At 43.5% G+C, this 22,112-nt stretch overlaps 1 pseudogene; it reads left to right on the top strand.

Annotated features, from left to right (window-relative positions):
• Positions 1 to 985: 985 nt before the first annotated feature.
• On the top strand, positions 986 to 1,104 carry LOC134945772 (5S ribosomal RNA; annotated as a pseudogene).
• Positions 1,105 to 22,112: the final 21,008 nt, after the last annotated feature.

The raw sequence follows: 22,112 nt of genomic DNA, 5'->3' as shown, positions 1-22,112 counted from the left end.
GACGGCGGCTTGTATCCGACAGGACACCATCAGACCGGCGGCTCTTGAACTCCCTCATCATTCGAGATGTCCGGGGCGCCTAGCAGGCTGACAGCACCTTTTTGAGAGGAGACGGATGTCAATACTTTAGAAGGGGCTAATCTACCCCTACATTTGCGCGGGTAATATCAACTCTCTTTTCTTACCTATCTACAACAATTTCACTACATAGTGTATATTGGGAGTTGCAGGCCCGCAGTAGCTTAATATATTTTTTTATTTGCTCTTGTGAGCATTTACTACTATCACTCTGGTATTATACATTTTTTTACTTGACGGACTTTGTGCTAATAGGTTCTTGCCTGCCTCAGCAGTTACATCAATATCTGCAATATTTATAAACCTTATTATAATGTTTTATTACCATTTATTCGTGTATAGGTATGATGATATTGGCAGTGATTCAATCTAAAAACCTCGATAGATCCTCCCTAGTCTGGACACATCATTGCAACCCAGTTACAATCTCACTGCTATTTATGTATATCCTTTTGGAGTATTGACAATCTGCAGTGGATACTTTTGTAACAGTTACACTCTAGTTGCAATTCAGCTACAACCTCATTGCTACTTTAAAGTACCAATAATTTATATTGGATACTTTTTCATAGCTGGTACTCTGTCATTTTTTCTCCTTTGTCTCTGCTTTGTTATCTCAGGCACCCTGTATCTAGGCAATTTTTGCCAATTATAAAGTAAATATTCTAGCTCATTTTACTATTGCCATATTTGGGATTTAAAGCCTATTAGACTTTATCACTATTTACTTATTTTCTTCCCTTCTTTATTTTCGTGGACTCTCACCAGTGATTCAGGGTCACATCCCTGTCTAACATTGGCAGCAGATCCATCTGATTTCCTCTATTTCTGGTATCTGTCCTGATTAACTTTGTAAATTCGTGAACTCTCATCAGTGATTCCAGAGCTTCGAAATATTGGTCATTTCCTCTACTATCATACCACACTGGAAACGCCCGAAGCCTTCCGATCTCGGTAGCTAATCAGTGTTGGGCTGGGTCAGTACTCAAGTGGGTGACCATTGAGGAATACTCAGTGCAGTAGAGCTCATTGATTGAGCCCATATAGTGTCTAACACTGACAGCAGATTCACACTGCTCTTCTCCTTCCACTCTTCGTCTTTCCCCTTTCCGTCCCCTCCTCCCCTCTCTTCTTTGGCAGGAGACAAGACAGAGACATTTATACTACTCTTAAGTACCACCAGTATCCAGACTATATTACAGGGGAATGCATAACAGTGATTGGCTTATTAGTAGAATGTACCATTTAATATATAACGTCTAGAATTTTCTTCCGTCAGCCAAAACCCAGTTTTCATTTCATATCAGCACATAGTGCTATTTCGAATATTTTGTTAATTATTTGACCACCATTATCTTCTTGATGAACCACTAATTGTCCTAATTTTGTTGAATTATCTTGTTGAATTATTAAAATTTGTATTTTAATATACTTTGACTATTTTTCTATATTTATGTAAAGTAAAGAGTGCGCCCACAAAAGAGTCTTCTTCTCTACCTATTATCAAGCTAGGATCAGTCTGTTGCTCTGCTTAGAATGCCTCACTTCTGAAGAGTTGATCAGTGTAAGGAAACAAAGCAGCTGATGCCCCCCCTTGCCTAGGCCAGGGTCTGAGCCTGCAACTTCTACAGGAAGGGAGAGGGGTGAAGGGGGATCTGTTGCTTGGGATTCACCCTCCCCACCTGCAGGGGTTAAATCCCAGCTTTTATGTGCTGCTACTTTGTGTGTCATTACTGCTAGTACAGGAACTGTATTACATACCGGGTTACATACAGTATTCACCCCACCTCCTGATAACTGTAAACTGTAAATTTCCAGCATTACCTGTCAACAGTACATTACACACCTCTACATTAGGAAAGGCATTTTGACACATTTCTGCACTGTGAAAGTGCAAAGGGTTAGATTCTAGTACACACTGGTTGGTACCATTATCAATATCACATACATTTTCACTAATGTTGTGCGGATTGGCAGAGGTCACCTGAGTGGAAGGAGGGTTATCTGGCAATACTGTGTCATTAACAACATCACTTCTAGTTACATAGGCAGTGCGCATCTTTCCTAGATCAGTCCCCAGAAGCACACTGGCAGGTAGATTGTCCAGCACACCAATGTCCCTGACACCCCTTCCAACCCCCCAGTCAAGAAATACTCGGTCCATAGGAACTTCTAGGTTGATCCCTACCACTTCCCGTACAGCAATAGTCTTCCCCGGGATAAGGCTCTCTGGGTCCACCAGCCCTGAATGTACGAGAGTCAGATCAGCACCCGAATCTAATAGCCCAAGCGCCACCTTGTGTCCTACCTGGACGGCTTGTAGATTGTCACGTGGTCTCTCTTCGGGTCCTTCGACACACAGTACGGCTGGCACAGGTTTCATAGCTTGACTCCCCGCTGGAAGTTTCTTCTTTTGGGGGCAATTAAGACTGATGTGCCCCACTTCACGACAATTAAAACACCTGCGGCCATTTGCCAAAACAGGTTTTTTTCCCCACCCCTCCAACAAATGCAGCAGCCACTGGTTTCATTGAAAAGGACTGTGGGGGTGATTCTCCGGATCTCCGTTCTCTCCACCTGACTTGCCCTGGCACTCCCCAGATCTTCTTTGCCCCAGAAGCCCTGGTGCTGGTGTATTGGTCTGCCAGGCAGGCAGCCTCTTCCGATGACTTGGGGTTCCGGTCCAGGACCCAGTCTTTAACCTCAGCTGGGCAGAGTGCGATGAACTGCTCCTGGAGTATGAGATCTTTCAGTTTATCATTGTCCTTCACTTGCAAGCCCTCAAACCCATTGATACAACAGGGTTGACAATTGCATCGCATAGGTATCAGAGGGACTGTGCTTAGAGTTTCTGAACTTTTGACGGTAAGCCCCAGGGGTGATGTGAAATGCTTTAACAAGGCTTTCTTAATTGCAGTATAATCACCATCCAGCTCCTGGGGAAGATCTAAAAATGCTTCCAAAGCTTTTTCCCAAAAAGCTTGCCCACTAGCTGGAGTCCAGTACAAACTTTCGGCAAGTTTTTTCAAAGCTCCTGAAAAAAGTATTCAGCTCACCATCTTTCTCCAACACCAGAAATTGATCATGCCGGGGCTTTTTCTTACCCGGGTCACAAATAGCACTCTGGCCTCTGAGACTTGCAGCTCCAGTTGGTACTCACATTCGGCCTGATGCTCTGCAGCCTCTCATTCGGCTTTATGCTCTGCAGCCTCAGCCTCTCGTTACTGCTGTATCAGCTGTAGAGGTGTCACATCATCTGTATCCCTCCTATATTTGAGGGCAGTTTGCAAATATTGGTCCAAGACACTATTGTCACTGGAACTAGTAGGAGGATCCGACCCCTGCCTAGCAATGGTACCAGTATCTGTTGTAATATCCAGGGACAGAGGATTTCCCACCAACAGCATTTGACTCAGTCTGATCCCTTTCCGCATCCTGCCTCTGGTCGACATCTTGGAGAGGTTTGACCAGCTTATACTTAGTCTTTTTGGTGCTGGCAATCCCTCTGTCCTCGAGGATTCAGCCCCACAAGGACATCCTTCCTCGTTTGCTTATACTCTGATATCTTGGACCTCACGTTTTGCCTAATAAACAGATAGAAAAGAAAAACAAGAGAAGGGGAGGGTAACAGAGATTCCCACTCAGTGGGGTAAATTTACTAAGATTCGTAATTTCCGAAAAAAGGTCAAAGTTCAATCACGAATGACATCGACAGTGTAAAACTGCAACTTTTTGAATTGATTACGATGGATTTACTAAGCTGTCGTATTCGGGTTTTTCTTTTCTTCCGATGTCGATGTCATTCGTGGTTTTTTACCTATTTTTACGGCAGTGATTAGCAAAACACTGCCGACTTTTTTTACAATCAATCTCGGCCGGATCTGTGTGATCCGTGCTGGGGTTTATTTTTTATTTTTTTTAATTAAACACTGTAAAATAATAAAAAAAATTGCGTGGGGTCCCCCCTCCTAAGCATAACCAGCCTCGGGCTCTTTGAGCCGATCCTGGTTGCAGAAATATGGGAAAAAAAATGACAGGGGTTCCCCCATATTTAAGCAACCAGCATCGGGCTCTGCGCCTGGTCCTGGTCCCAAAAATACGGGGGACAAAAAGAGTAGGGGTCCCCCGTATTTTTAAAACCAGCACCGGGCTCCACTAGCTGGACAGATAATGCCACAGCCGGGGGTCACTTTTATATAGTGCCCTGCGGCCGTGACATCAAAAATCCAACTAGTCACTCCTGGCCGGGGTACCCTGGGGGAGTGGGGACCTCTTCAATCAAGGGGTCCCCCCCCCCCCAGCCACCCAAGGGCCAGGGGTGAAGCCCGAGGCTGTCCCCCCCCATCCAATGGGCTGCGGATGGGGAGGCTGATAGCCTTTGTTATAAAAGAAAAGATATTGTTTTTAGTAGCAGTACTACAAGGCCCAGCAAGCCTCCCCCGCATGCTGGTACTTGGAGAACCACAAGTACCAGCATGCGACGGAAAAACGGGCCCGCTGGTACCTGTAGTACTACTACTAAAAAAATAACCAAAAAAAGACAAGACACACACACCGTGAAAGTATAATTTTATTACATACATACACACATACATACATACTTACCTTAAGTTCCCACGCAGGTCGGTCCTCTTCTCCAGTAGAATCCAAGGGGTACCTGTTGAAGAAATTATACTCACGAGATCCAGGGGTCCAGGCTCCTCGGGAAATCCAGGGGTAATCCACGTACTTGCATAAAATAAGAAAACGGAAAGCCGAGCCACGAACTGAAAGGGGCCCCATGTTTTCACATGGGACTCCTTTCCACGAATGCCAGAAACCCACTCTGACTGATGTCTAAGTGGGTTTCTTCAGCCAATCAGGGAGTGCCACGTTGTAGCACTCTCCTGATCGGCTGTGTGCTCCTGTACTGAGTGACAGGCGGCACACGGCAGTGTTACAATGTAGCGCCTATGCGCTCCATTGTAACCAATGCTGGGAACTTTCTGCTCTGCGGTGACGTCACTTTAGGTCAACCGCAGGGCAGAAAGTTCCCAGCATTGGTTACAATGGAGCGCATAGGCGCTACATTGTAACACTGCCGTGTGCCGCCTGTCACTCAGTACAGGAGCACACAGCCGATCAGGAGAGTGCTACAACGTGGCACTGCGAAAACCAAAGGAACCTCTCTTCACTCAAAAGAGTGGGTGTACCTCGCGCTTGACAGAGCTGGTTCTCCTGAGCAGCTGTAAAAACCTTAGACAGTCAAATCCAAATAAAACATAAACACACTAGTACTAAAAGTACCAATACAGCGCTAAGAATAATTATTTGCAGACAGGTGGAAAGGATTAGTCAAAAATTTAATATAAATTAAAATTAAAATTCAAAAAATAGGTATAGTAATGTCTAAATGACAATTAATACATGACGAGAGCAGTTAAAAAGCCATAGTTACCAATCCTGGAGGTGCATTTACAAACTTCCTTGATGGTTTCTCAACACGTGAGGATGATGATAAAGCTGCCCCCTGAAGACAGCGAAACGCGTAAGGACTTACCTGTTGGACACTGGGACATAGACCATCCAGGATCATTTGGACGGTGGACCTTTAAAGAAGCTAGGAACCATCCTCCCACAACCATCCCACTGCAAATGGAGGACTAACCCACTTCCCTCAACTGATGTGCTGCCATCCTCACGTGTTGAGAAACCATCAAGGAAGTTTGTAAATGCACCTCCAGGATTGGTAACTATTTGTGGAGAGACGTATATTCTCAATGGTAAAAGGAAAACTGAGGTCCACCAACCACTGGATAATAGAAAATCCCTGTCCTGTTGCTGATTCTATTTGGCTGTCATAAATAAGCCATGGCTTTTTAACTGCTCTCGTCATGTATTAATTGTCATTTAGACATTACTATACCTATTTTTTGAATTTTAATTTTAATTTATATTAAATTTTTGACTAATCCTTTCCACCTGTCTGCAAATAATTATTCTTAGCGCTGTATTGGTACTTTTAGTACTAGTGTGTTTACAACGTGGCACTCCCTGATTGGCTGAAGAAACCCACTTAGACATCAGTCAGAGTGGGTTTCTGGCATTCGTGGAAAGGAGTCCCATGTGAAAACATGGGGCCCCTTTCAGTTCGTGGCTCGGCTTTCCGTTTTCTTATTTTATGCAAGTACGTGGATTACCCCTGGATTTCCCGAGGAGCCTGGACCCCTGGATCTCGTGAGTATAATTTCTTCAACAGGTACCCCTTGGATTCTACTGGAGAAGAGGACCGACCTGCGTGGGAACTTAAGGTAAGTATGTATGTATGTGTGTATGTATGTAATAAAATTATACTTTCACGGTGTGTGTGTCTTGTCTTTTTTTGGGTATTTTTTTAGTAGTAGTACTACAGGTACCAGCGGGCCCGTTTTTCCGTCGCATGCTGGTACTTGTGGTTCTCCAAGTACCAGCATGCGGGGGAGGCTTGCTGGGCCTTGTAGTACTGCTACTAAAAACAATATCTTTTCTTTTACAACAAAGGCTATCAGCCTCCCCATCCGCAGCCCATTGGATGGGGGGGGGACAGCCTCGGGCTTCACCCCTGGCCCTTGGGTGGCTGGGGGGGGGGACCCCTTGATTGAAGAGGTCCCCACTCCCCCAGGGTACCCCGGCCAGGAGTGACTAGTTGGATTTTTGATGTCACGGCCGCAGGGCACTATATAAAAGTGACCCCCGGCTGTGGCATTATCTGTCCAGCTAGTGGAGCCCGGTGCTGGTTTTAAAAATACGGGGGACCCCTACTCTTTTTGTCCCCCGTATTTTTGGGACCAGGACCAGGCGCAGAGCCCGATGCTGGTTGCTTAAATATGGGGGAACCCCTGTCATTTTTTCCCCCATATTTCTGCAACCAGGATCGGCTCAAAGAGCCCGAGGCTGGTTATGCTTAGGAGGGGGGACCCCACGCAATTTTTTTTGAAAAAATAAGCACTTTCCCACCCCTTCCCACTGATATACATGCACGGATCTCATGGATCCGTGCATGCCTATCCAATCACGAATAAAAAAAGCAGGTCTGTTTTTTTTTAGCACTTTTTTACGAGTTGTAATTTTTCACGGCAGTGTTTGTTCTTTTTTTGCTTTGCACTTCTTAGTAAATGACCGAGATTCATACTTAAACAGCCGCGTTTTGACCGATGGTGTATTCATTCGTAATTTTTTACCTGAACTTGCAAAAAATTACGAATGCCCTCATCACTGCCGTGATTAGTGCTTAGTAAATTACCGAAATGACACTTTGATGAAAAAACGGCATCTCGGTCAAAATCGGGAGCTTAGTAAATTTACCCCACTGTGTGGATTTTTAAATTATGGTAAATCTCTAAGTTTTGATTCTGGTGAAGTGGGTGTTCCGCTCACGTAAAAATTACCACATTCACTTAAGTTCTTAGAGAAAAACAAAAAATTATCATCCCACCACTTGCCACCACTTTGTCACGATGCTGCCGGACAATTCTACAAATACGCCAATTTGAGAATTGCCACATGCGACGTGGGGGTCACTCTGACAAACCTGATTAATCAAACATGCTACACTACCACCAGCTGAAGGAACATTATATATTTGAAGGCAAACTTCGGCCCTTACCTTCATACACAATTATTAATATTTTGAGAAATCGGTAACTTGCCACATGGGGCTTTGGATCATAAGAAACACAGAAAGTGAGAACTAGAATTTTAAGTTTAATTCCAAGAATACTGTACTTCAGAGCTTTAGTTACAAAAAGGGCTACAAAGATTATTAAGAAGATTTTAAAAATACACACAGATTATAGAGATGAGCGCGTTCGGTTTCCCGAGATCCAAACCCCCCCGAACTTCACCTATTTTACACGGTTCCGAGGCAGTCTCGGATCTTCCAGCCTTGCTCGGTTAACCCGAATGCGGACGAACGTCATCATCCCGCTGTCGGATTCCCACGAGATTCGTATTCTATATAAAGAGCCGCGCGTCGACGCCATTTTCACTTGTGCATTGGAGATTGAATGGAGAGGCCGTGGCTGCGTTCTCTCCTTGAAAAGCTCCATAATCTGTGCTCAGTGTGCTGCAAATATCTGTGCTCAGTGTGCTGCAAATATCTGTGCTCAGTGTGCTGAAAATATCTACGTTCTCTGCCTGAAAACGCTCCATATCTGTGCTCAGTATCCATTCCATATCTGTGCAGCATTTTTGTGAGCAGTATATATAGTATTACAGTGCAGCATTTTGGTGACCAACAGTATATAGTTGTGTACAGTAGGCCATTGCTGTATCTTGCAGCTCTGTGTCACTGCAAGTATCCATTCCATATCTGTGCTGCATTTTTGTGAGCAGTATATATAGTATTACAGTGCAGCATTTTGGTGACCCAACAGTATATAGTTGTGTACAGTAGGCCATTGCTGTATCTTGCAGCTCTGTGTCACTGCAAGTATCCATTCCATATCTGTGCTGCATTTTTGTGAGTAGTATATATAGTATTACAGTGCAGCATTTTGGTGACCCAACAGTATATAGTTGTGTACAGTAGGCCATTGCTGTATCTTGCAGCTCTGTGTCACTGCAAGTATCCATTCCATATCTGTGCTGCATTTTTGTGAGCAGTATATATACTATTACAGTGCAGCATTTTGGTGACCCAACAGTATATAGTTGTGTACAGTAGGCCATTGCTGTATCGTGCAGCTCTGTGTCACTGCAAGTATCCATTCCATATCTGTGCTGCATTTTTGTGAGCAGTATATAGTAGGACAGTACAGCATTTTGGTGACCAGCAGTATACATATATAGTACAGTACAGTAGACCATTGCTGTATCTTGCAGCTCTGTGTCACTTCTAGTATCCTGATCAGTGCTCAATATCTGCTGCATTGTTGTGACCAGTATGTATACTGTACTGTGCGACGTGTGTTATACACCTGGTGATTATACATCCTGTAATCTGTACTGAGCGATGTGTGAGATACACCTGGGGATTATACACCCTATACACTGTACTGTGTGATGTGTGAGATACACCTGGGGATTATACACCCTATATTATTATCCTTTATTTATATGGCACCACAAGGGTTCTGCAGCGCCCAATTACAGAGTACATAAATAATCAAACAGGAAAACAGCAACTTACAGTTGATGACAGTATAGGACAAGTATAGGGTAAATACACAAAGTTTCATCAGCATATGACACTGGAATAAGTATCAGGTGGCAGAAGACTGCTGGATGTGGTACAGTTGAAGATTATTAAAGTAAGACAAAGGATAAGCACATGAGGGAAGAGGGCCCTGCTTGTGAGTGCTTACAATCTAAAGGGGAGGGGTAGACAGACATGGGTGACACAGATGGGGTACATAGAGAACGTGAAACAGAGGGTTAGGATGAGATTTGGCTGGGTTTGGTGAAGAAGTGGACCCCCAGAAGGCACAAGTCAATACTTAACATTGCAACATTTTACTGGGCTATGCAGGAGAAAATTAAAAATAGGGGAAAATAAAAAAAATAAAAAAAATCGATAACTTCTACCGCTTTCAAAAAGGTCAATGGAAGCTGAAATAATGGACAACTACCTCATGGAAGCCAGATACAGTATACCAAACAGTACTTAGCAGAGTTAGGAATGAGTGCTTATGAAATACAGTAACATTTTGTCATAATATTTTAGAAACTGCATGGCTGGTCTCTTGCACTCTTTTGCTCTAATACACCACCTGCTTTAGGATTTATATTCAAAAACATTATGTCTCCATAATCCCAAAAACGTCAGTCTTCTTGGAAAGTGGTTTGTTCCTTTGTAAGGGAAAGAGAACAAACGTTCTCAAACAACGGTTTCTCAATTTCTTTTTCCTCTGGGAAGGGATTGTGGATTTGCAGGAATATCTGAGCATTTCTGTAATCAGAAAGCATCGACTTTCTACAAATGTTTACGAATAATTCCAGTGATTTTGTCATTTTCTTCCAGTGATTTGGACCAATAATACCATTGATTAGAACGAATAATTCCAGTGATTTTGTCATTTTCTTCCAGTGATTTGGACCAATAATACCATTCATTAGAATGAATAATTCCAGTGATTTTGTCATTTTCTTCCAGTGATTTGGACCAATAATACCATTGATTAGAACAAATAATTCCTGTGATATTGAGGTGTTTGTGTCGGTTAGCTTAGGCATCCAGCGGCCACAGTGCACCTCTTTTTCTCTTTTCTTTGCATCATGTGCTGTTTGGGGCCAATTTTTTAAGTGCCATCCTGTCTGACACTTCCGTATATGTCCAGTGGTACTGCCATTTGATATAATTCCCGACATTGCTGCCATTTAATTCCAGTGATTTTGTCATTTTCTTCCAGTGATTTGGACCAATAATATCACTGATTAGAACGAATAATTCCAGTGATTTTGTCATTTTCTTCCAGTGATTTGGACCAATAATACCATTGATTAGAATGAATAATTCCAGTGATTTTGTCATTTTCTTCCAGTGATTTGGACCAATAATACCATTGATTAGAACAAATAATTCCTGTGATATTGAGGTGTTTGTGTCGGTTAGCTTAGGCATCCAGCGGCCACAGTGCACCTCTTTTTCTCTTTTCTTTGCATCATGTGCTGTTTGGGGCCAATTTTTTAAGTGCCATCCTGTCTGACACTTCCGTATATGTCCAGTGGTACTTCCATTTGATATAATTCCCGACATTGCTGCCATTTAATTCCAGTGATTTTGTAATTTTCTTCCAGTGATTTGGACCAATAATACCATTGATTAGAACGAATAATTTCAGTGATTTTGTAATTTTCTTCCAGTGATTTGGACCAATAATACCATTGATTAGAATTAATAATTCCTGTGATATTGAGGTGTTTGTGTCGCTTAGCTTAGCCGTCCAGCGACCACAGTGCACCTCTTTTTCTCTTTTCTTTGCATCATGTGCTGTTTGGGGCCAATTTTTTGAAGTGCCATCCTGTCTGACACTGCAGTGCCACTCCTAGATGGGCCAGGTGTTTGTGCCACCCTCATGGGTCGCTTTGCTTAGTCATCCAGCAACCTCGGTGCAAATTATAGGACTACAAATAGTATTGTGAGGTGTGAGGTGTTCAGAATAGACTGGAAATGAGTGGAAATTGTGGTTATTGAGGTTAATAATACTATAGGATCAAAATTACCCCCAAATTCTATGATTTAAACTGTTTTTGAGGGGTTTTTGAAAAAAAACACCCGAATCCAAAACACACCCGAATACGACAAAAAATTTTCAGGGAGGTTTTGCCAAAATGCGTCCGAATCCAAAACACGGCTGCAGAACCGAATCCAAAACCAAAACACAAAATCCGAAACATTTCCGGTGCACATCTCTAACAGATTATGGTTCCATCTCCAACAAATGAAAAGAAATAAAAATGCAGAAAATTTAACTCACTTACTCAAACGAACTTAGATGGTTCTGTTGTGGGGGAATTTCACAGAATACGCAATGGTCATCTGTATTGTGTAGCTATGGTCCCCAAGAGATGCACATTCATATAGCCCTCAGCTGCAGCAGCCCCCACCCATGGGATTTTTAACCACTTCCCTGCTGAACACTAAACATACACCATTTTGTCATGCTGTAGGTGCCTGGCAACAGGCAGTGGAGGGGGTTTAGCCCAGGGAGAGTGATGTCTATGAGGATCTGTACCTTGTCACCCCTGAACATTTTTATGACTAGCCAGTAAGTTTAGTGGCTTAGTCATCTAAACATGTAGAATTCCTAATATTCCATCAAGTACGATTGATCCAGACATCTCCCCCTAATCAGGATTTATAACCTCTGGTCTGGTCATTGCACATGGAGCATTGCTTTCATCCCTAACTTTAGGTACTGCAGATAAGAGTTGATTTCAGGAAGACAGAATCTGCTCTCTCTCTTCCCAGCCTGGATACATGTAGGTCAAATGCAGTACATAGCCTGTCAGCCGTTTTGTCACAGAAACTTAGGTCACATCTAAGCTGAAAGAATACAAGATTATAAATATATATATATATATATATATATACATACATATATACAGTCACTTGAAATCATTATTGGGGATTATTTCTGCAGGTAATCACCAAACCTTAGATCACATATAAGTTGTGATTCTCCTTTCTGCGTTTAAACATGACAGTAGCCTTATTCAGAGGGAGAGACGGACTCCTCACAATCTCTCCAATGATATTCCTCACCACAGTGTGCAATAATGCTGTACTTAAAAGGAATCTCCACTGCCAGCCTATACACAACTGTGCATTCAATGGAGCATATGCCGCTTGTGTGGTGTTTGCTTGGTGTGCGCTGCACCTCCACTCCTATGTAATACAGCAGCCAACTTGTATTCCTACCGTGTCTATATAAAAAGATGTCCCTTGCAAAGATGTGTTTTAATGTTAGATCGCATGCAATCTAACGTTACCACATCGTGAGTGAGGTGACCTGGACTCACGATATCATGAGTCCAGAAGCTGCCGGCGGCTGGCCGGGAGTTGAAGGGGTATTGCATACGATGAAGCGCATGCGATACCTTGTATGAGCACCTTAAGATCTTAGGAAAGACAAATATTGTGAGTACAAATAATGTTCAATATACAGAGAGTTCATACAAGGAAAACAATTCAGCTATAATACCTACTGGAGTCATGGCAAGAAATATGAGTAATTACCAAAATTGCAAAGTCTCCTCCTAGGCTAAACTTCTCATTTAATAATCCATTAATATTAAACAAAAGAGTAACTCATCTAACTGAAGCTAAGGAATAAAATAAATGACTGAATTAATTTCAACAAGAGTAAAGCTTCATGTATGTGCACCAACAAGCATGGCTATGCCTACTGATTTCAAGGGGAGTTTTTAAAAATATTTAATAGCTGGGTTAAATACTTTAAAGATTTAGTGTATGGAGATTTTGGTGAATGTTATAAAATGTGTTATTTAAGTCTCAATGTAATTATTATAGATGTTTGTTGAATTCATATCTGCATTCATTACAATACTATACACATTTTGTTTAAGGAAAGTTCATATGCTGAAATGTATTTGTAATGCTGCATTTCTATTAAATGGTTTCCAGACAAGTTGCAGAGGAAGCCGCAGCAAAATAAAACTTTTACCCAAATCCTGAAAAGAAAATTCACTGTACATGTGTAATATAACGGTAATTTGGTAGTGGAGTCGGTGCAGCTGTCAGCCGTACCTGTTTCCCCGATGATGGCGGCTTCTTCCGGATCTCACCTACAGGCTTCAGGCACAACTATCAGGATCCCCCAGAAACAATCCCCAGAAATCACCACACGTTTGGACGGTGACTTGATATTTATTTATCAGGAAAGATAACTGGTCACTGCTGTGGATTTAACTTGGTTAAGCTATACAGTTTAAGAATTGGTGACAAATAATTAACTGTAGAACAGTGACACAATTGTAGGTAATGACATAACATGCAAATTACAATAAAGTAGATAATGAACAAGCATCAATTATGATGATACTGTACTACCCAGAGCGGCCATCAAAAGGGGTGCCCTGTGTACAGTTTTCCCGGGCCCGGCCACTCTGACATAGTGGAGGGCCCGGGCTGCTCAAACAGCCAGCCGTGGCTATTCCCAGTGGTGGACGCTGCCAGTGAGATTGACCAGTGACCGCGGCTGCTACCAGTTAAACAGCCCTTGATATCCCGGCGGCGCCACCTTTGATACTGCCTGGGGGCCACCGCCGCCACTCCCCTTCTGCTGAGGCTATCATCGCGGCCCGGGCAGCTGCCCTCCGCCCACCCGCTGCCGCTGCCTGCTGTAGTTCCGTGCCACTGATCACAATCAGCAAGCAGCTGTTTAAGTTTATTTGATCCTGAGGCGGCGCTGGGTGACGTCATGACGTCACGCCGCATCAGTGAAGAGGAGCCGTGGTGCTGAAGAGCTGGGGAGAGGAGACCAAGAGTAGACAGCGTGGGAGAGAGCAGAGAGGACTCTCAGGACGGATTTGGAAATGTAAGTATGTGTTTGTGTGTTTGTGACTCTGAGAAGGGGGACCGGGGCTGGCTCAGGCATGTCATGCAATATAATATAAAAGGGATTATTCTCTGAAAAAAAGTGTATATGAGCCTATAGTAAGTAGAGAGGTCAGAGGTAAGAAGAGAACAAAAATAAAGAAGTAGGGAGAAATAAGGTGGATGGATTTTTTTTGTAAAAGTGTGTGTGTGTGTGTGTGTGGGGAGGGGGGGGGGGGGCTGCCTATTCTGTCAGTCCCGGGCCCCACAATTTCTGGTGGCAGCCCTGGTACTACCCTATACTGTCCACTGGGTGGTGGCTAGGACTCTATATGGCTCAGTCCCTGGATTGGGGTACCTGAATTGAATACGGGTCAATGCTCTGTCCACTATAGTCCCCGAGAGGGCAACAACTCAAAGCCTGATAATAAATGTCTATGAAGAGGGGGGGGGGGAGGGACAAAGCAGTGAGCAGTAGCAAGGACTGAAGTAGCATACAAGCAGGTGGTGCTATGCAGCCTGTAACCAGCGAGTAGCAGAAGATATTAGCAAGCAAGGTATGCAGTTCAGTTCTACAGTAGTAAAGAGTAAGCAAGCAGATGCACAGTTCCTTTCTCTATAGATGAAGCAGATAAGAAAGTTTATTATCAATACATTATATCATGCAACATGCGAGGTGTCCCCAAACTTCCCTTAACTGTGCTGACAGGGTAATCCTACACTGGGTGTGCTCTAGCAATTTCTGCTTAAGTCTAGTGAGGGGAAAAGTAACCAAAAGGGCTCCTGTGGTAATACCTGTGAAGTCTAAAGTATACTTTCACTTGTTTCCGCAGTCAACTGCCTGTCTGCTATGGCTGCTGTGTCTGTAAGGAATAGGCAGTGACTGGTATTAGATGAGGAGTAGGTGCTGGCTCACTACTGCAACAGGTCTCTCCCTAGTGCTGCCTTGAAAGTGCCTCACTACAACACACTGGGTATATATCACTCACAGATGGTTGCAGAGCTGTGTGGCTGTTACTGGCTAATAGTCAGTGAAGTACTGCATTATGACTAGGTGACACAAGCTCTGTTTAACTTTAGTAGTCGCTGTAGCTGGGGCTGGCAGGCTGGCGATGGCTACTATTAACTGGTAGCCAGGCAGTGAAGTGTCAGAGGTACCTGTGGCAGCTGCAATCCGATCTGCACTCTATGTTTTATGTCAGCACAGGATTCAACTCCTGCTGCAGTCTACCAGTCGGCATTTGTGACTACAGCTCCAAAGCTCCAGTCTGTGATGCCTCCCCAGCTGTCTGGTAAGCTCTCGCTCCGTCATCTTTGCGCTCTCCTTAGCGGCACCTCAGTGTAGCCCGTATGCCTCACCATTACTTTAGGCTACCATTGGAGGAAACCCCGCCTCTCTTTTCCCGCTCTGCAGGCTCCATCCATGTTCAGAGGAATCAGCCAATAGAAGAGCGCCAGTCCTCCCACTCTCCATGCAATGCAGCTGCTCTTCTCTGTGTCCTAATCTCTGTGGTGTTTGAGATGTAGCTGATGTAACATTGAGACGGTTTTGTTAACCTTGGTGATGCCAGTGTCCCTATACAGCTGGCAGCAGTCACAATAGGGGGTTGTAGGGGCCACAAAACAGTTTATTAAACAAGGGGCACCTGCGGGGTACCACACATGTATAACATAATGCAAAGGTATTGGATTATATCTGAATTAAACCTTATACTTACCATTTAAGGTTGTTCCGAAGTCCACCCCAGGAACAGGACAAAAGAGTCCAAGGCTTAGGTGGAGGCATTAAAAGAACAGAATAGCAAAACGTGTTATTGTAGCTAGTACAGTTATTGTAGCTGTTATATTGGGATAAAACAAACCATTCCGGGACACCATGAGTACCCATATACCAGGGCAAAGAGATGTGGTGGGGCATATTGCAGATTAATGACTCCATCAACCTAAAAGAGGCAGCATGAATTGTAAATAACAAAGAAGTATGCATAACTCTTATAATTAAATATATAGAGGGGTTGGGTACGTGATCCCGGCGGTTGGAACCCTGGTGGTCAAAATACTGACGCGGAATCCCAACCATCAGAATGCCGGCAGGGAGGCAAGTGGAGCGAAGCCCCCTGCGGGCTCGCAGCGCTTGCCACGCTGTGGGTTCGGTGGCTCACTTCGCTTGCCACAGGTCCTATTCCCACTCCATGGGTGTCATGGACACCCAGGAGTAAGAATAGCTGTGGCAGCGCTGCTGGCATTCTGGCAGTCGGAATTCCGGCGTCAGTATTTTGACCATCGGGATACCAACTGCCGGAATTCCTACTACATCCCATATAGAGATATGAAGAAACAGTAGCAGTAGTAAGCAATCATGTCTATAGTAGTCTTACATAACATGAAAGTACGGTACATATTTGGCTTAATAATGGAGTTCCAAGTATGAAATCAGTAAGGGATGCAACTGTAATTAGTACCTATTAATCCAGGTGGCACTTAGTACTAGTCACAATATTAAAATTGAAACTGAATGAGTATTGGCCACAAGGTAAAGAGACTGCGCCTAGGAGAACCAAGAGGGTCACATAGAAACACAGAAAGAGTCAGTATAAAGTTCAAATCCAGATAATGGGGGTAATTCCAAGTTGATCGCAGCAGGACATTTTTTAGCAGTTGGGCAAAACCATGTGCACTGCAGGTGTGGCAGATATAACATTTGCAGAGAGAGTTAGATTTGGGTGGGTTATTTTATTTCTGTGCAGGGTAAATACTGGCTGCTTTATTTTTACACTGCAAATTAGATTGCAGATTGAACACACCACACCCAAATCTAACTCTCTCTGCACATGTTATATCTGATTCCCCTGCAGTGCACATGGTTTTGCCCAGTTGCTAACAGAATTCCTGCTGCGATCAACTTGGAATTACCCCCAATGTTCAAGTAAAGACCATTTCCTGTGAGTATCCCAGGCTGTCCTTGGCTCTCCTACTTTTGCAAGAAATAATGAAACTGACAGATCACATCCTTTGGATAATACCTTACAAATACTTTCGGTCTTGGGACCAAATTCAGAGTTGATCGCAGCAGCAAATTTGTTTGCAGTTGGGCAAAACCATGTGCACTGCAGGGGGGGTAGATATAACATGTGCAGAGAGAGTTAGATTTGGGTGGGGTGTGTTCATACTGAAATCTAAATTGCAGTGTAAAAATAAAGCAGCCAGTATTTACCCTACACAGAAACAATATAACTCACCCAAATCTAACTCTCTCTGCAAATGTTATATCTGCCCCCCCTGCAGTGCACATGGTCTTGCCCAACTGCTAACAAATTTACTGCTGCAATCAACTTTGAATTACCGACTTGGAACGCTATGTGACAAATCAAATTTTATTACGTTTTTAGAGTTTAACTCCAGGATTTCCCCAAAGTTATTTTTAAGAGTGTCAATGAGACCATGTGACCTTACGAAGACCTTGTATTCTGTTTTTTTATAGCCTCTATTATCAAGATCATCAATTCGATACTGAATGCCATTCATGCCAACAGTTTGTTAGGCCACTGTGTCACATAATTGCATAATAAGCCCATCAGTGACTTCTTTATCATCCTCCAGGGAGGAGACTCTAAATAACAGTGAGTAATAGCCACTTGCAAATGGGTAATCTTGGCTTGAATCAACTCTTGTTATCTTGACTTGAGCTCGAGACCATATTTTCTTTAGGGAGAAGTGTTTTAAAGTGGGCTAATATCTCACCAATTTTACTGCAAAATCGGATGAATTCCAAGTGCAAGTCAACAAGGGCTTGATTCTGAGTCATACACAGCAGTGTCTATTGTCGGTCATCTTTGTTCGACTTTATACAGAGGCCACCACAAACTCCTTCCCTGGTGTACATCTCTGTAGCTGAATGTGCAGGGTCCAAGAAGTCCACTTTTAGCGTCCTTACAAGCTGTAATATTGATTGGTGCATTCACCATTAGATGCACCATCAAAACTTGTACCAGCTCCATGGCAGGTGCAGTTTCTTCATGGCCTCCTATGCCGGCGTCTGTGAAAGCACTAGCTCATATTGGCAGACCCGTGCCACTTTTATAACATTTTATAATATTTTAGAGTTACTTATAAATATTGGACTGACAATACTGAAGCAAGCTGCCAGGTGTCTCCCCCCCCAACATGTGTCACTTACCTAATGAGAAATTAGGTAGACTGCAGCAGGAGTTGAATCCTGTGCTGACATAAAACCTAGAGGGCAGATCGGATTGCAGCTGCCACAGGTACCGCTGACACTTCACTGCCTGGCTACCAGTTAATAGTAGCCATCGCCAGCCTGCCAGCCCTAATTCTGTGGCTAGGAATTGAGAATGAGCCACAGCACTTACAATTGCACAGCAACTGCACATTAACAATACACACATTAACAGTGTATGTGTTTAAAGTCAGCCTGCTGTTGACTTAAGCATGAGCCTTAGGTATTAACTCTGTGAACATGCAGAGGGACAATGCTGCCCACATATGCTTGCTAGGCACTTTAATGGGTATATATATCAAAATTATTTTTACTTAAATAATATGATAGTGTTTTCACACCCTTTTCACATTATTTTAGTATCACCTGAATGTACTAAAGGCCAATTGGAGGAAAATTCATAAAATTCTCCTCAAAGTCTTTAAATTCGCAATTTTTAGTAATCAGATCCAGTGGCGGATTTTACCTATTGGCCTCAGGGCTGCAGCCCCCCCCACAGGTAAAATCTGCCACCCTGATCATTGTCCGTGAGCCAGTAAGTGACTGCACTGGCTTCACTGTGACTGGCAGTGACTTCCTATTGGAAGTTCAAGCTATCAGTCATAGACACACAATGTAGGCCCATTGGGAGGTGTTTCCTCTCTCTGAAACTGCCAGACTGGGCTGCAACAGGCAGATAATTTACTTCCTGTAAATGTGATCTGCCAAAATTTACTTAATTTGTAAAAAAATACCTCACGGAGTACTGTGATAATGCTATCTTGAGATAGTATTATAAGGGCTTCCCTCTGGTTTCCAAACTCCTGCAGATGTGCTCAGAGCTGGCCCCTCTGATTGACCATGTGTATCTGATAGACACACCGGTTGATCAATGTGTAAGAAAAATAAATAAAGTAATACTTACCTGAAACCAGGAACCGGTGATCAGTGATCTGATGAGGGCAGTCAGTCATCTGATTGCTCTGCTCCTGCTGTGACCCCCGGTGCAGTAAAGTGATGCTGTGATGCCGGCACTTCACTATGGCCCTGAGGGTCACAGCGGAGCACAGAATCAGATGACTGGCTGCCCTCCCGGATTTATCACTGGTCCTGGTGGCAGGTAAAGTTGTGCGGGTGCTTGTGGGGGTAGAGAGGTAGCCAATAGTGGCAACGGCACAAACGGTCATGCTATCAAGCTATTTTTCATGAAAAATACCCTGAGAAGTGCGGTAAGTGGATTCACAGGGACAGAGCTTTCGCGCAATCTCTTTCCCTGCATGCAATAATAGATACATCCTATTTCAATAATCGCATTGCGGATTTGGGTGAATTTATCACATCCCATTGGCATCTGAGATGCACTGCAATGTAGTGAACAGATGTGGGGGGAAAGTATTTTATTTTAGAAAATGACTAAAAATAAACTTTTTTATATGGGACAATAAAATACTCAAAAAGCTTTATTGTAGCAATGTAACAAACTACTACATTACTAGTAGTACATTTCTACAAGTTACTACAAGAGAAAAATTTATTTTATCATCTTCCCTATAATGTGTTAATCTTCATGCATTTTACACATCTGATAAAGTGCACCAGGATTTACATTTCCGAGAAGCTACAGTATGACATTGTCCTGTAATATACAGCTGGCCAGCAGACAACATGCTTTACTTAATGGAACCAATCTAATACCACATGCCAAAAAAGAATCTTTGTACCGTACATGCAGAGCATTACTGTCTGCAATGTTGGCATGTGGGATTAGCAGCAGGCAAAATGCCACACAGACAGATGGGTTACAGCAAAAGCGGACATGTGATGTTATGTGAATTACAGCTGTGACAAATCACCAGTTTCAGTGGGCTCTATTTATTGTGTAACTATTTCATTCTGTTGTCTTAGATATGCATCCGCACCATTGTAAGCTCTTCTTTACCAGTGATAACCTAGCACACATTATTTCATAGTTTAGCATGTATTTTGTAGACAACTATATATTTATTTGACACAGGTGTCATATTTTTTTACTCATATGTGCAAGTCATGTGTGAGAACTGGGTGGTGGATTGATCAAGGATTAATGTCACAGGGGTGCCCACAGGATTATGGAAGCAAGAACCTCAGTAAGCTTTTTCTGAAGTCAAGTTAATGTGGAACAGAAAATAAAGGGTATCCAGATGATAGGTTGACAGTGGAAAGGTTGACACAAAATGGTCGACATGCATATGGTTGACATGGTCAAAAGGTTGACATTTACAAAAGGTAGACATGACAATGGTCACCACATGAAAATGTCGACATTAATTTTTTGGAATTTCTTTTGATTTTCAGGACTTTTTCATACTTTACCATCCACGCGTACTACAATTGGGAACAGTAACCTGTGCCAAGCGAAGTCAGCCATACGTGGGGTTGCAGTGCACTAATTAGGGGTCCACATACTGAAAGGAACATTTTGACACCAAAGAAACATTAAAAACTCATGTCAACTTTTTCATGTGTCGACCATTTTCATGTCGATTCTGCAAACCATTTGGTCTCAATTTAGAAATTGTCGACCTTCTGACTGCCGACCCATTGATCCTTAATCAAAGAAAAGTAGCATAGTGGCCTTTATAATATATGTGAAAATAGGCCTAATTCAGAGTTGATCGTAGCAGCAAATTTGTTAGCAGTTGGGCAAAACCATGCGCACTGCAGTTGGGGCAGATATAACATGTGTAGAGAGAGTTAGATTTGGGTGGGGTGTGTTCAAACTGAAATCTAAATTACAGTGTAAAAATAAAGCAGCCAGTATTTACCCTGCACAGAAACAAAATAACACACCCAAATCTAACTCTCTACTCGTAGCTGCCCGGCTCGCATCGGTTGCGTGTGACGTCACGCAGCCGCTGCGGCCTGCCTCCCACACGGTCCGGCCACGCCTGTGTTGGATGTATCCACGCCCACCGTGCCGCCCCCTCCCGCCCAGCGACCACCTCTGCCTGTTAATCAGGCAGAGGCGATCGCTAGGCAACAACAGCCATCGGCTGTCAGCCAAGCACCGGCGCACTGCGGCACCGGGGGGGTAATTCAGATCTGATTGCTAGGCTGCGATTTTTGCAGTCCTGCGATCAGATAGTCGCCGACTTCAGGGGGAGTGTATTTTCGCTGTGCAAGTGTGCGATCGCATGTGTAGCAGAGCTGCACAAACTGATTTTGTGCAGTCTCTGCGCAGCCCAGGACTTACTCTTCCTGTGCGATAGAATCTTGATGATCGGGGCCGGAGCTGACATCAGACACCCTCCCTGAAAACATCTTAGCCCACTTGCATTTTTCCGGACACTCCCTGAAAACGGTCAGTTGCCACCCACAAATGGATCCTTCGCACAATCCTGTCACAGGACACCGATGCCCATTGCAGCCATGCGACACGCTGGTGCAGTGCGGTACATATGCATGCACAGTTCTGATCTGATCGCCCGCTGTGCAAAAACGCACAGCAGCGATCAAATCTGAATGCCCCCCTGTGCACAAATCAGTGCAAACAATAGATCTATATATATATTTTTCTATTTTGAACTTACAGCTCTAGTTAAAACTGCGTGGAGTCACAGGGTGTATAGATGCACATGAACAAAGCACACTAGTGTAAAGCACAACCAACAGTGCAAACTATATATCTATCTCCAGGAAAGAAGGAAGCACTCGGAGACTTGAGAAGTCAGGTAAAACAAAGCAGCATGTGTTTAATCACTTAAACGTTTCGGGGGACACCCCCCCCTTCTTCTGTTGGTTTTCCTGAAGAAGGGGGTGTGT

This window comes from Pseudophryne corroboree, chromosome 1, assembly GCF_028390025.1.
Source record: "Pseudophryne corroboree isolate aPseCor3 chromosome 1, aPseCor3.hap2, whole genome shotgun sequence".
NCBI lineage: Eukaryota > Metazoa > Chordata > Amphibia > Anura > Myobatrachidae > Pseudophryne > Pseudophryne corroboree.
This window is presented reverse-complemented; position numbering and strand designations above follow the sequence as displayed.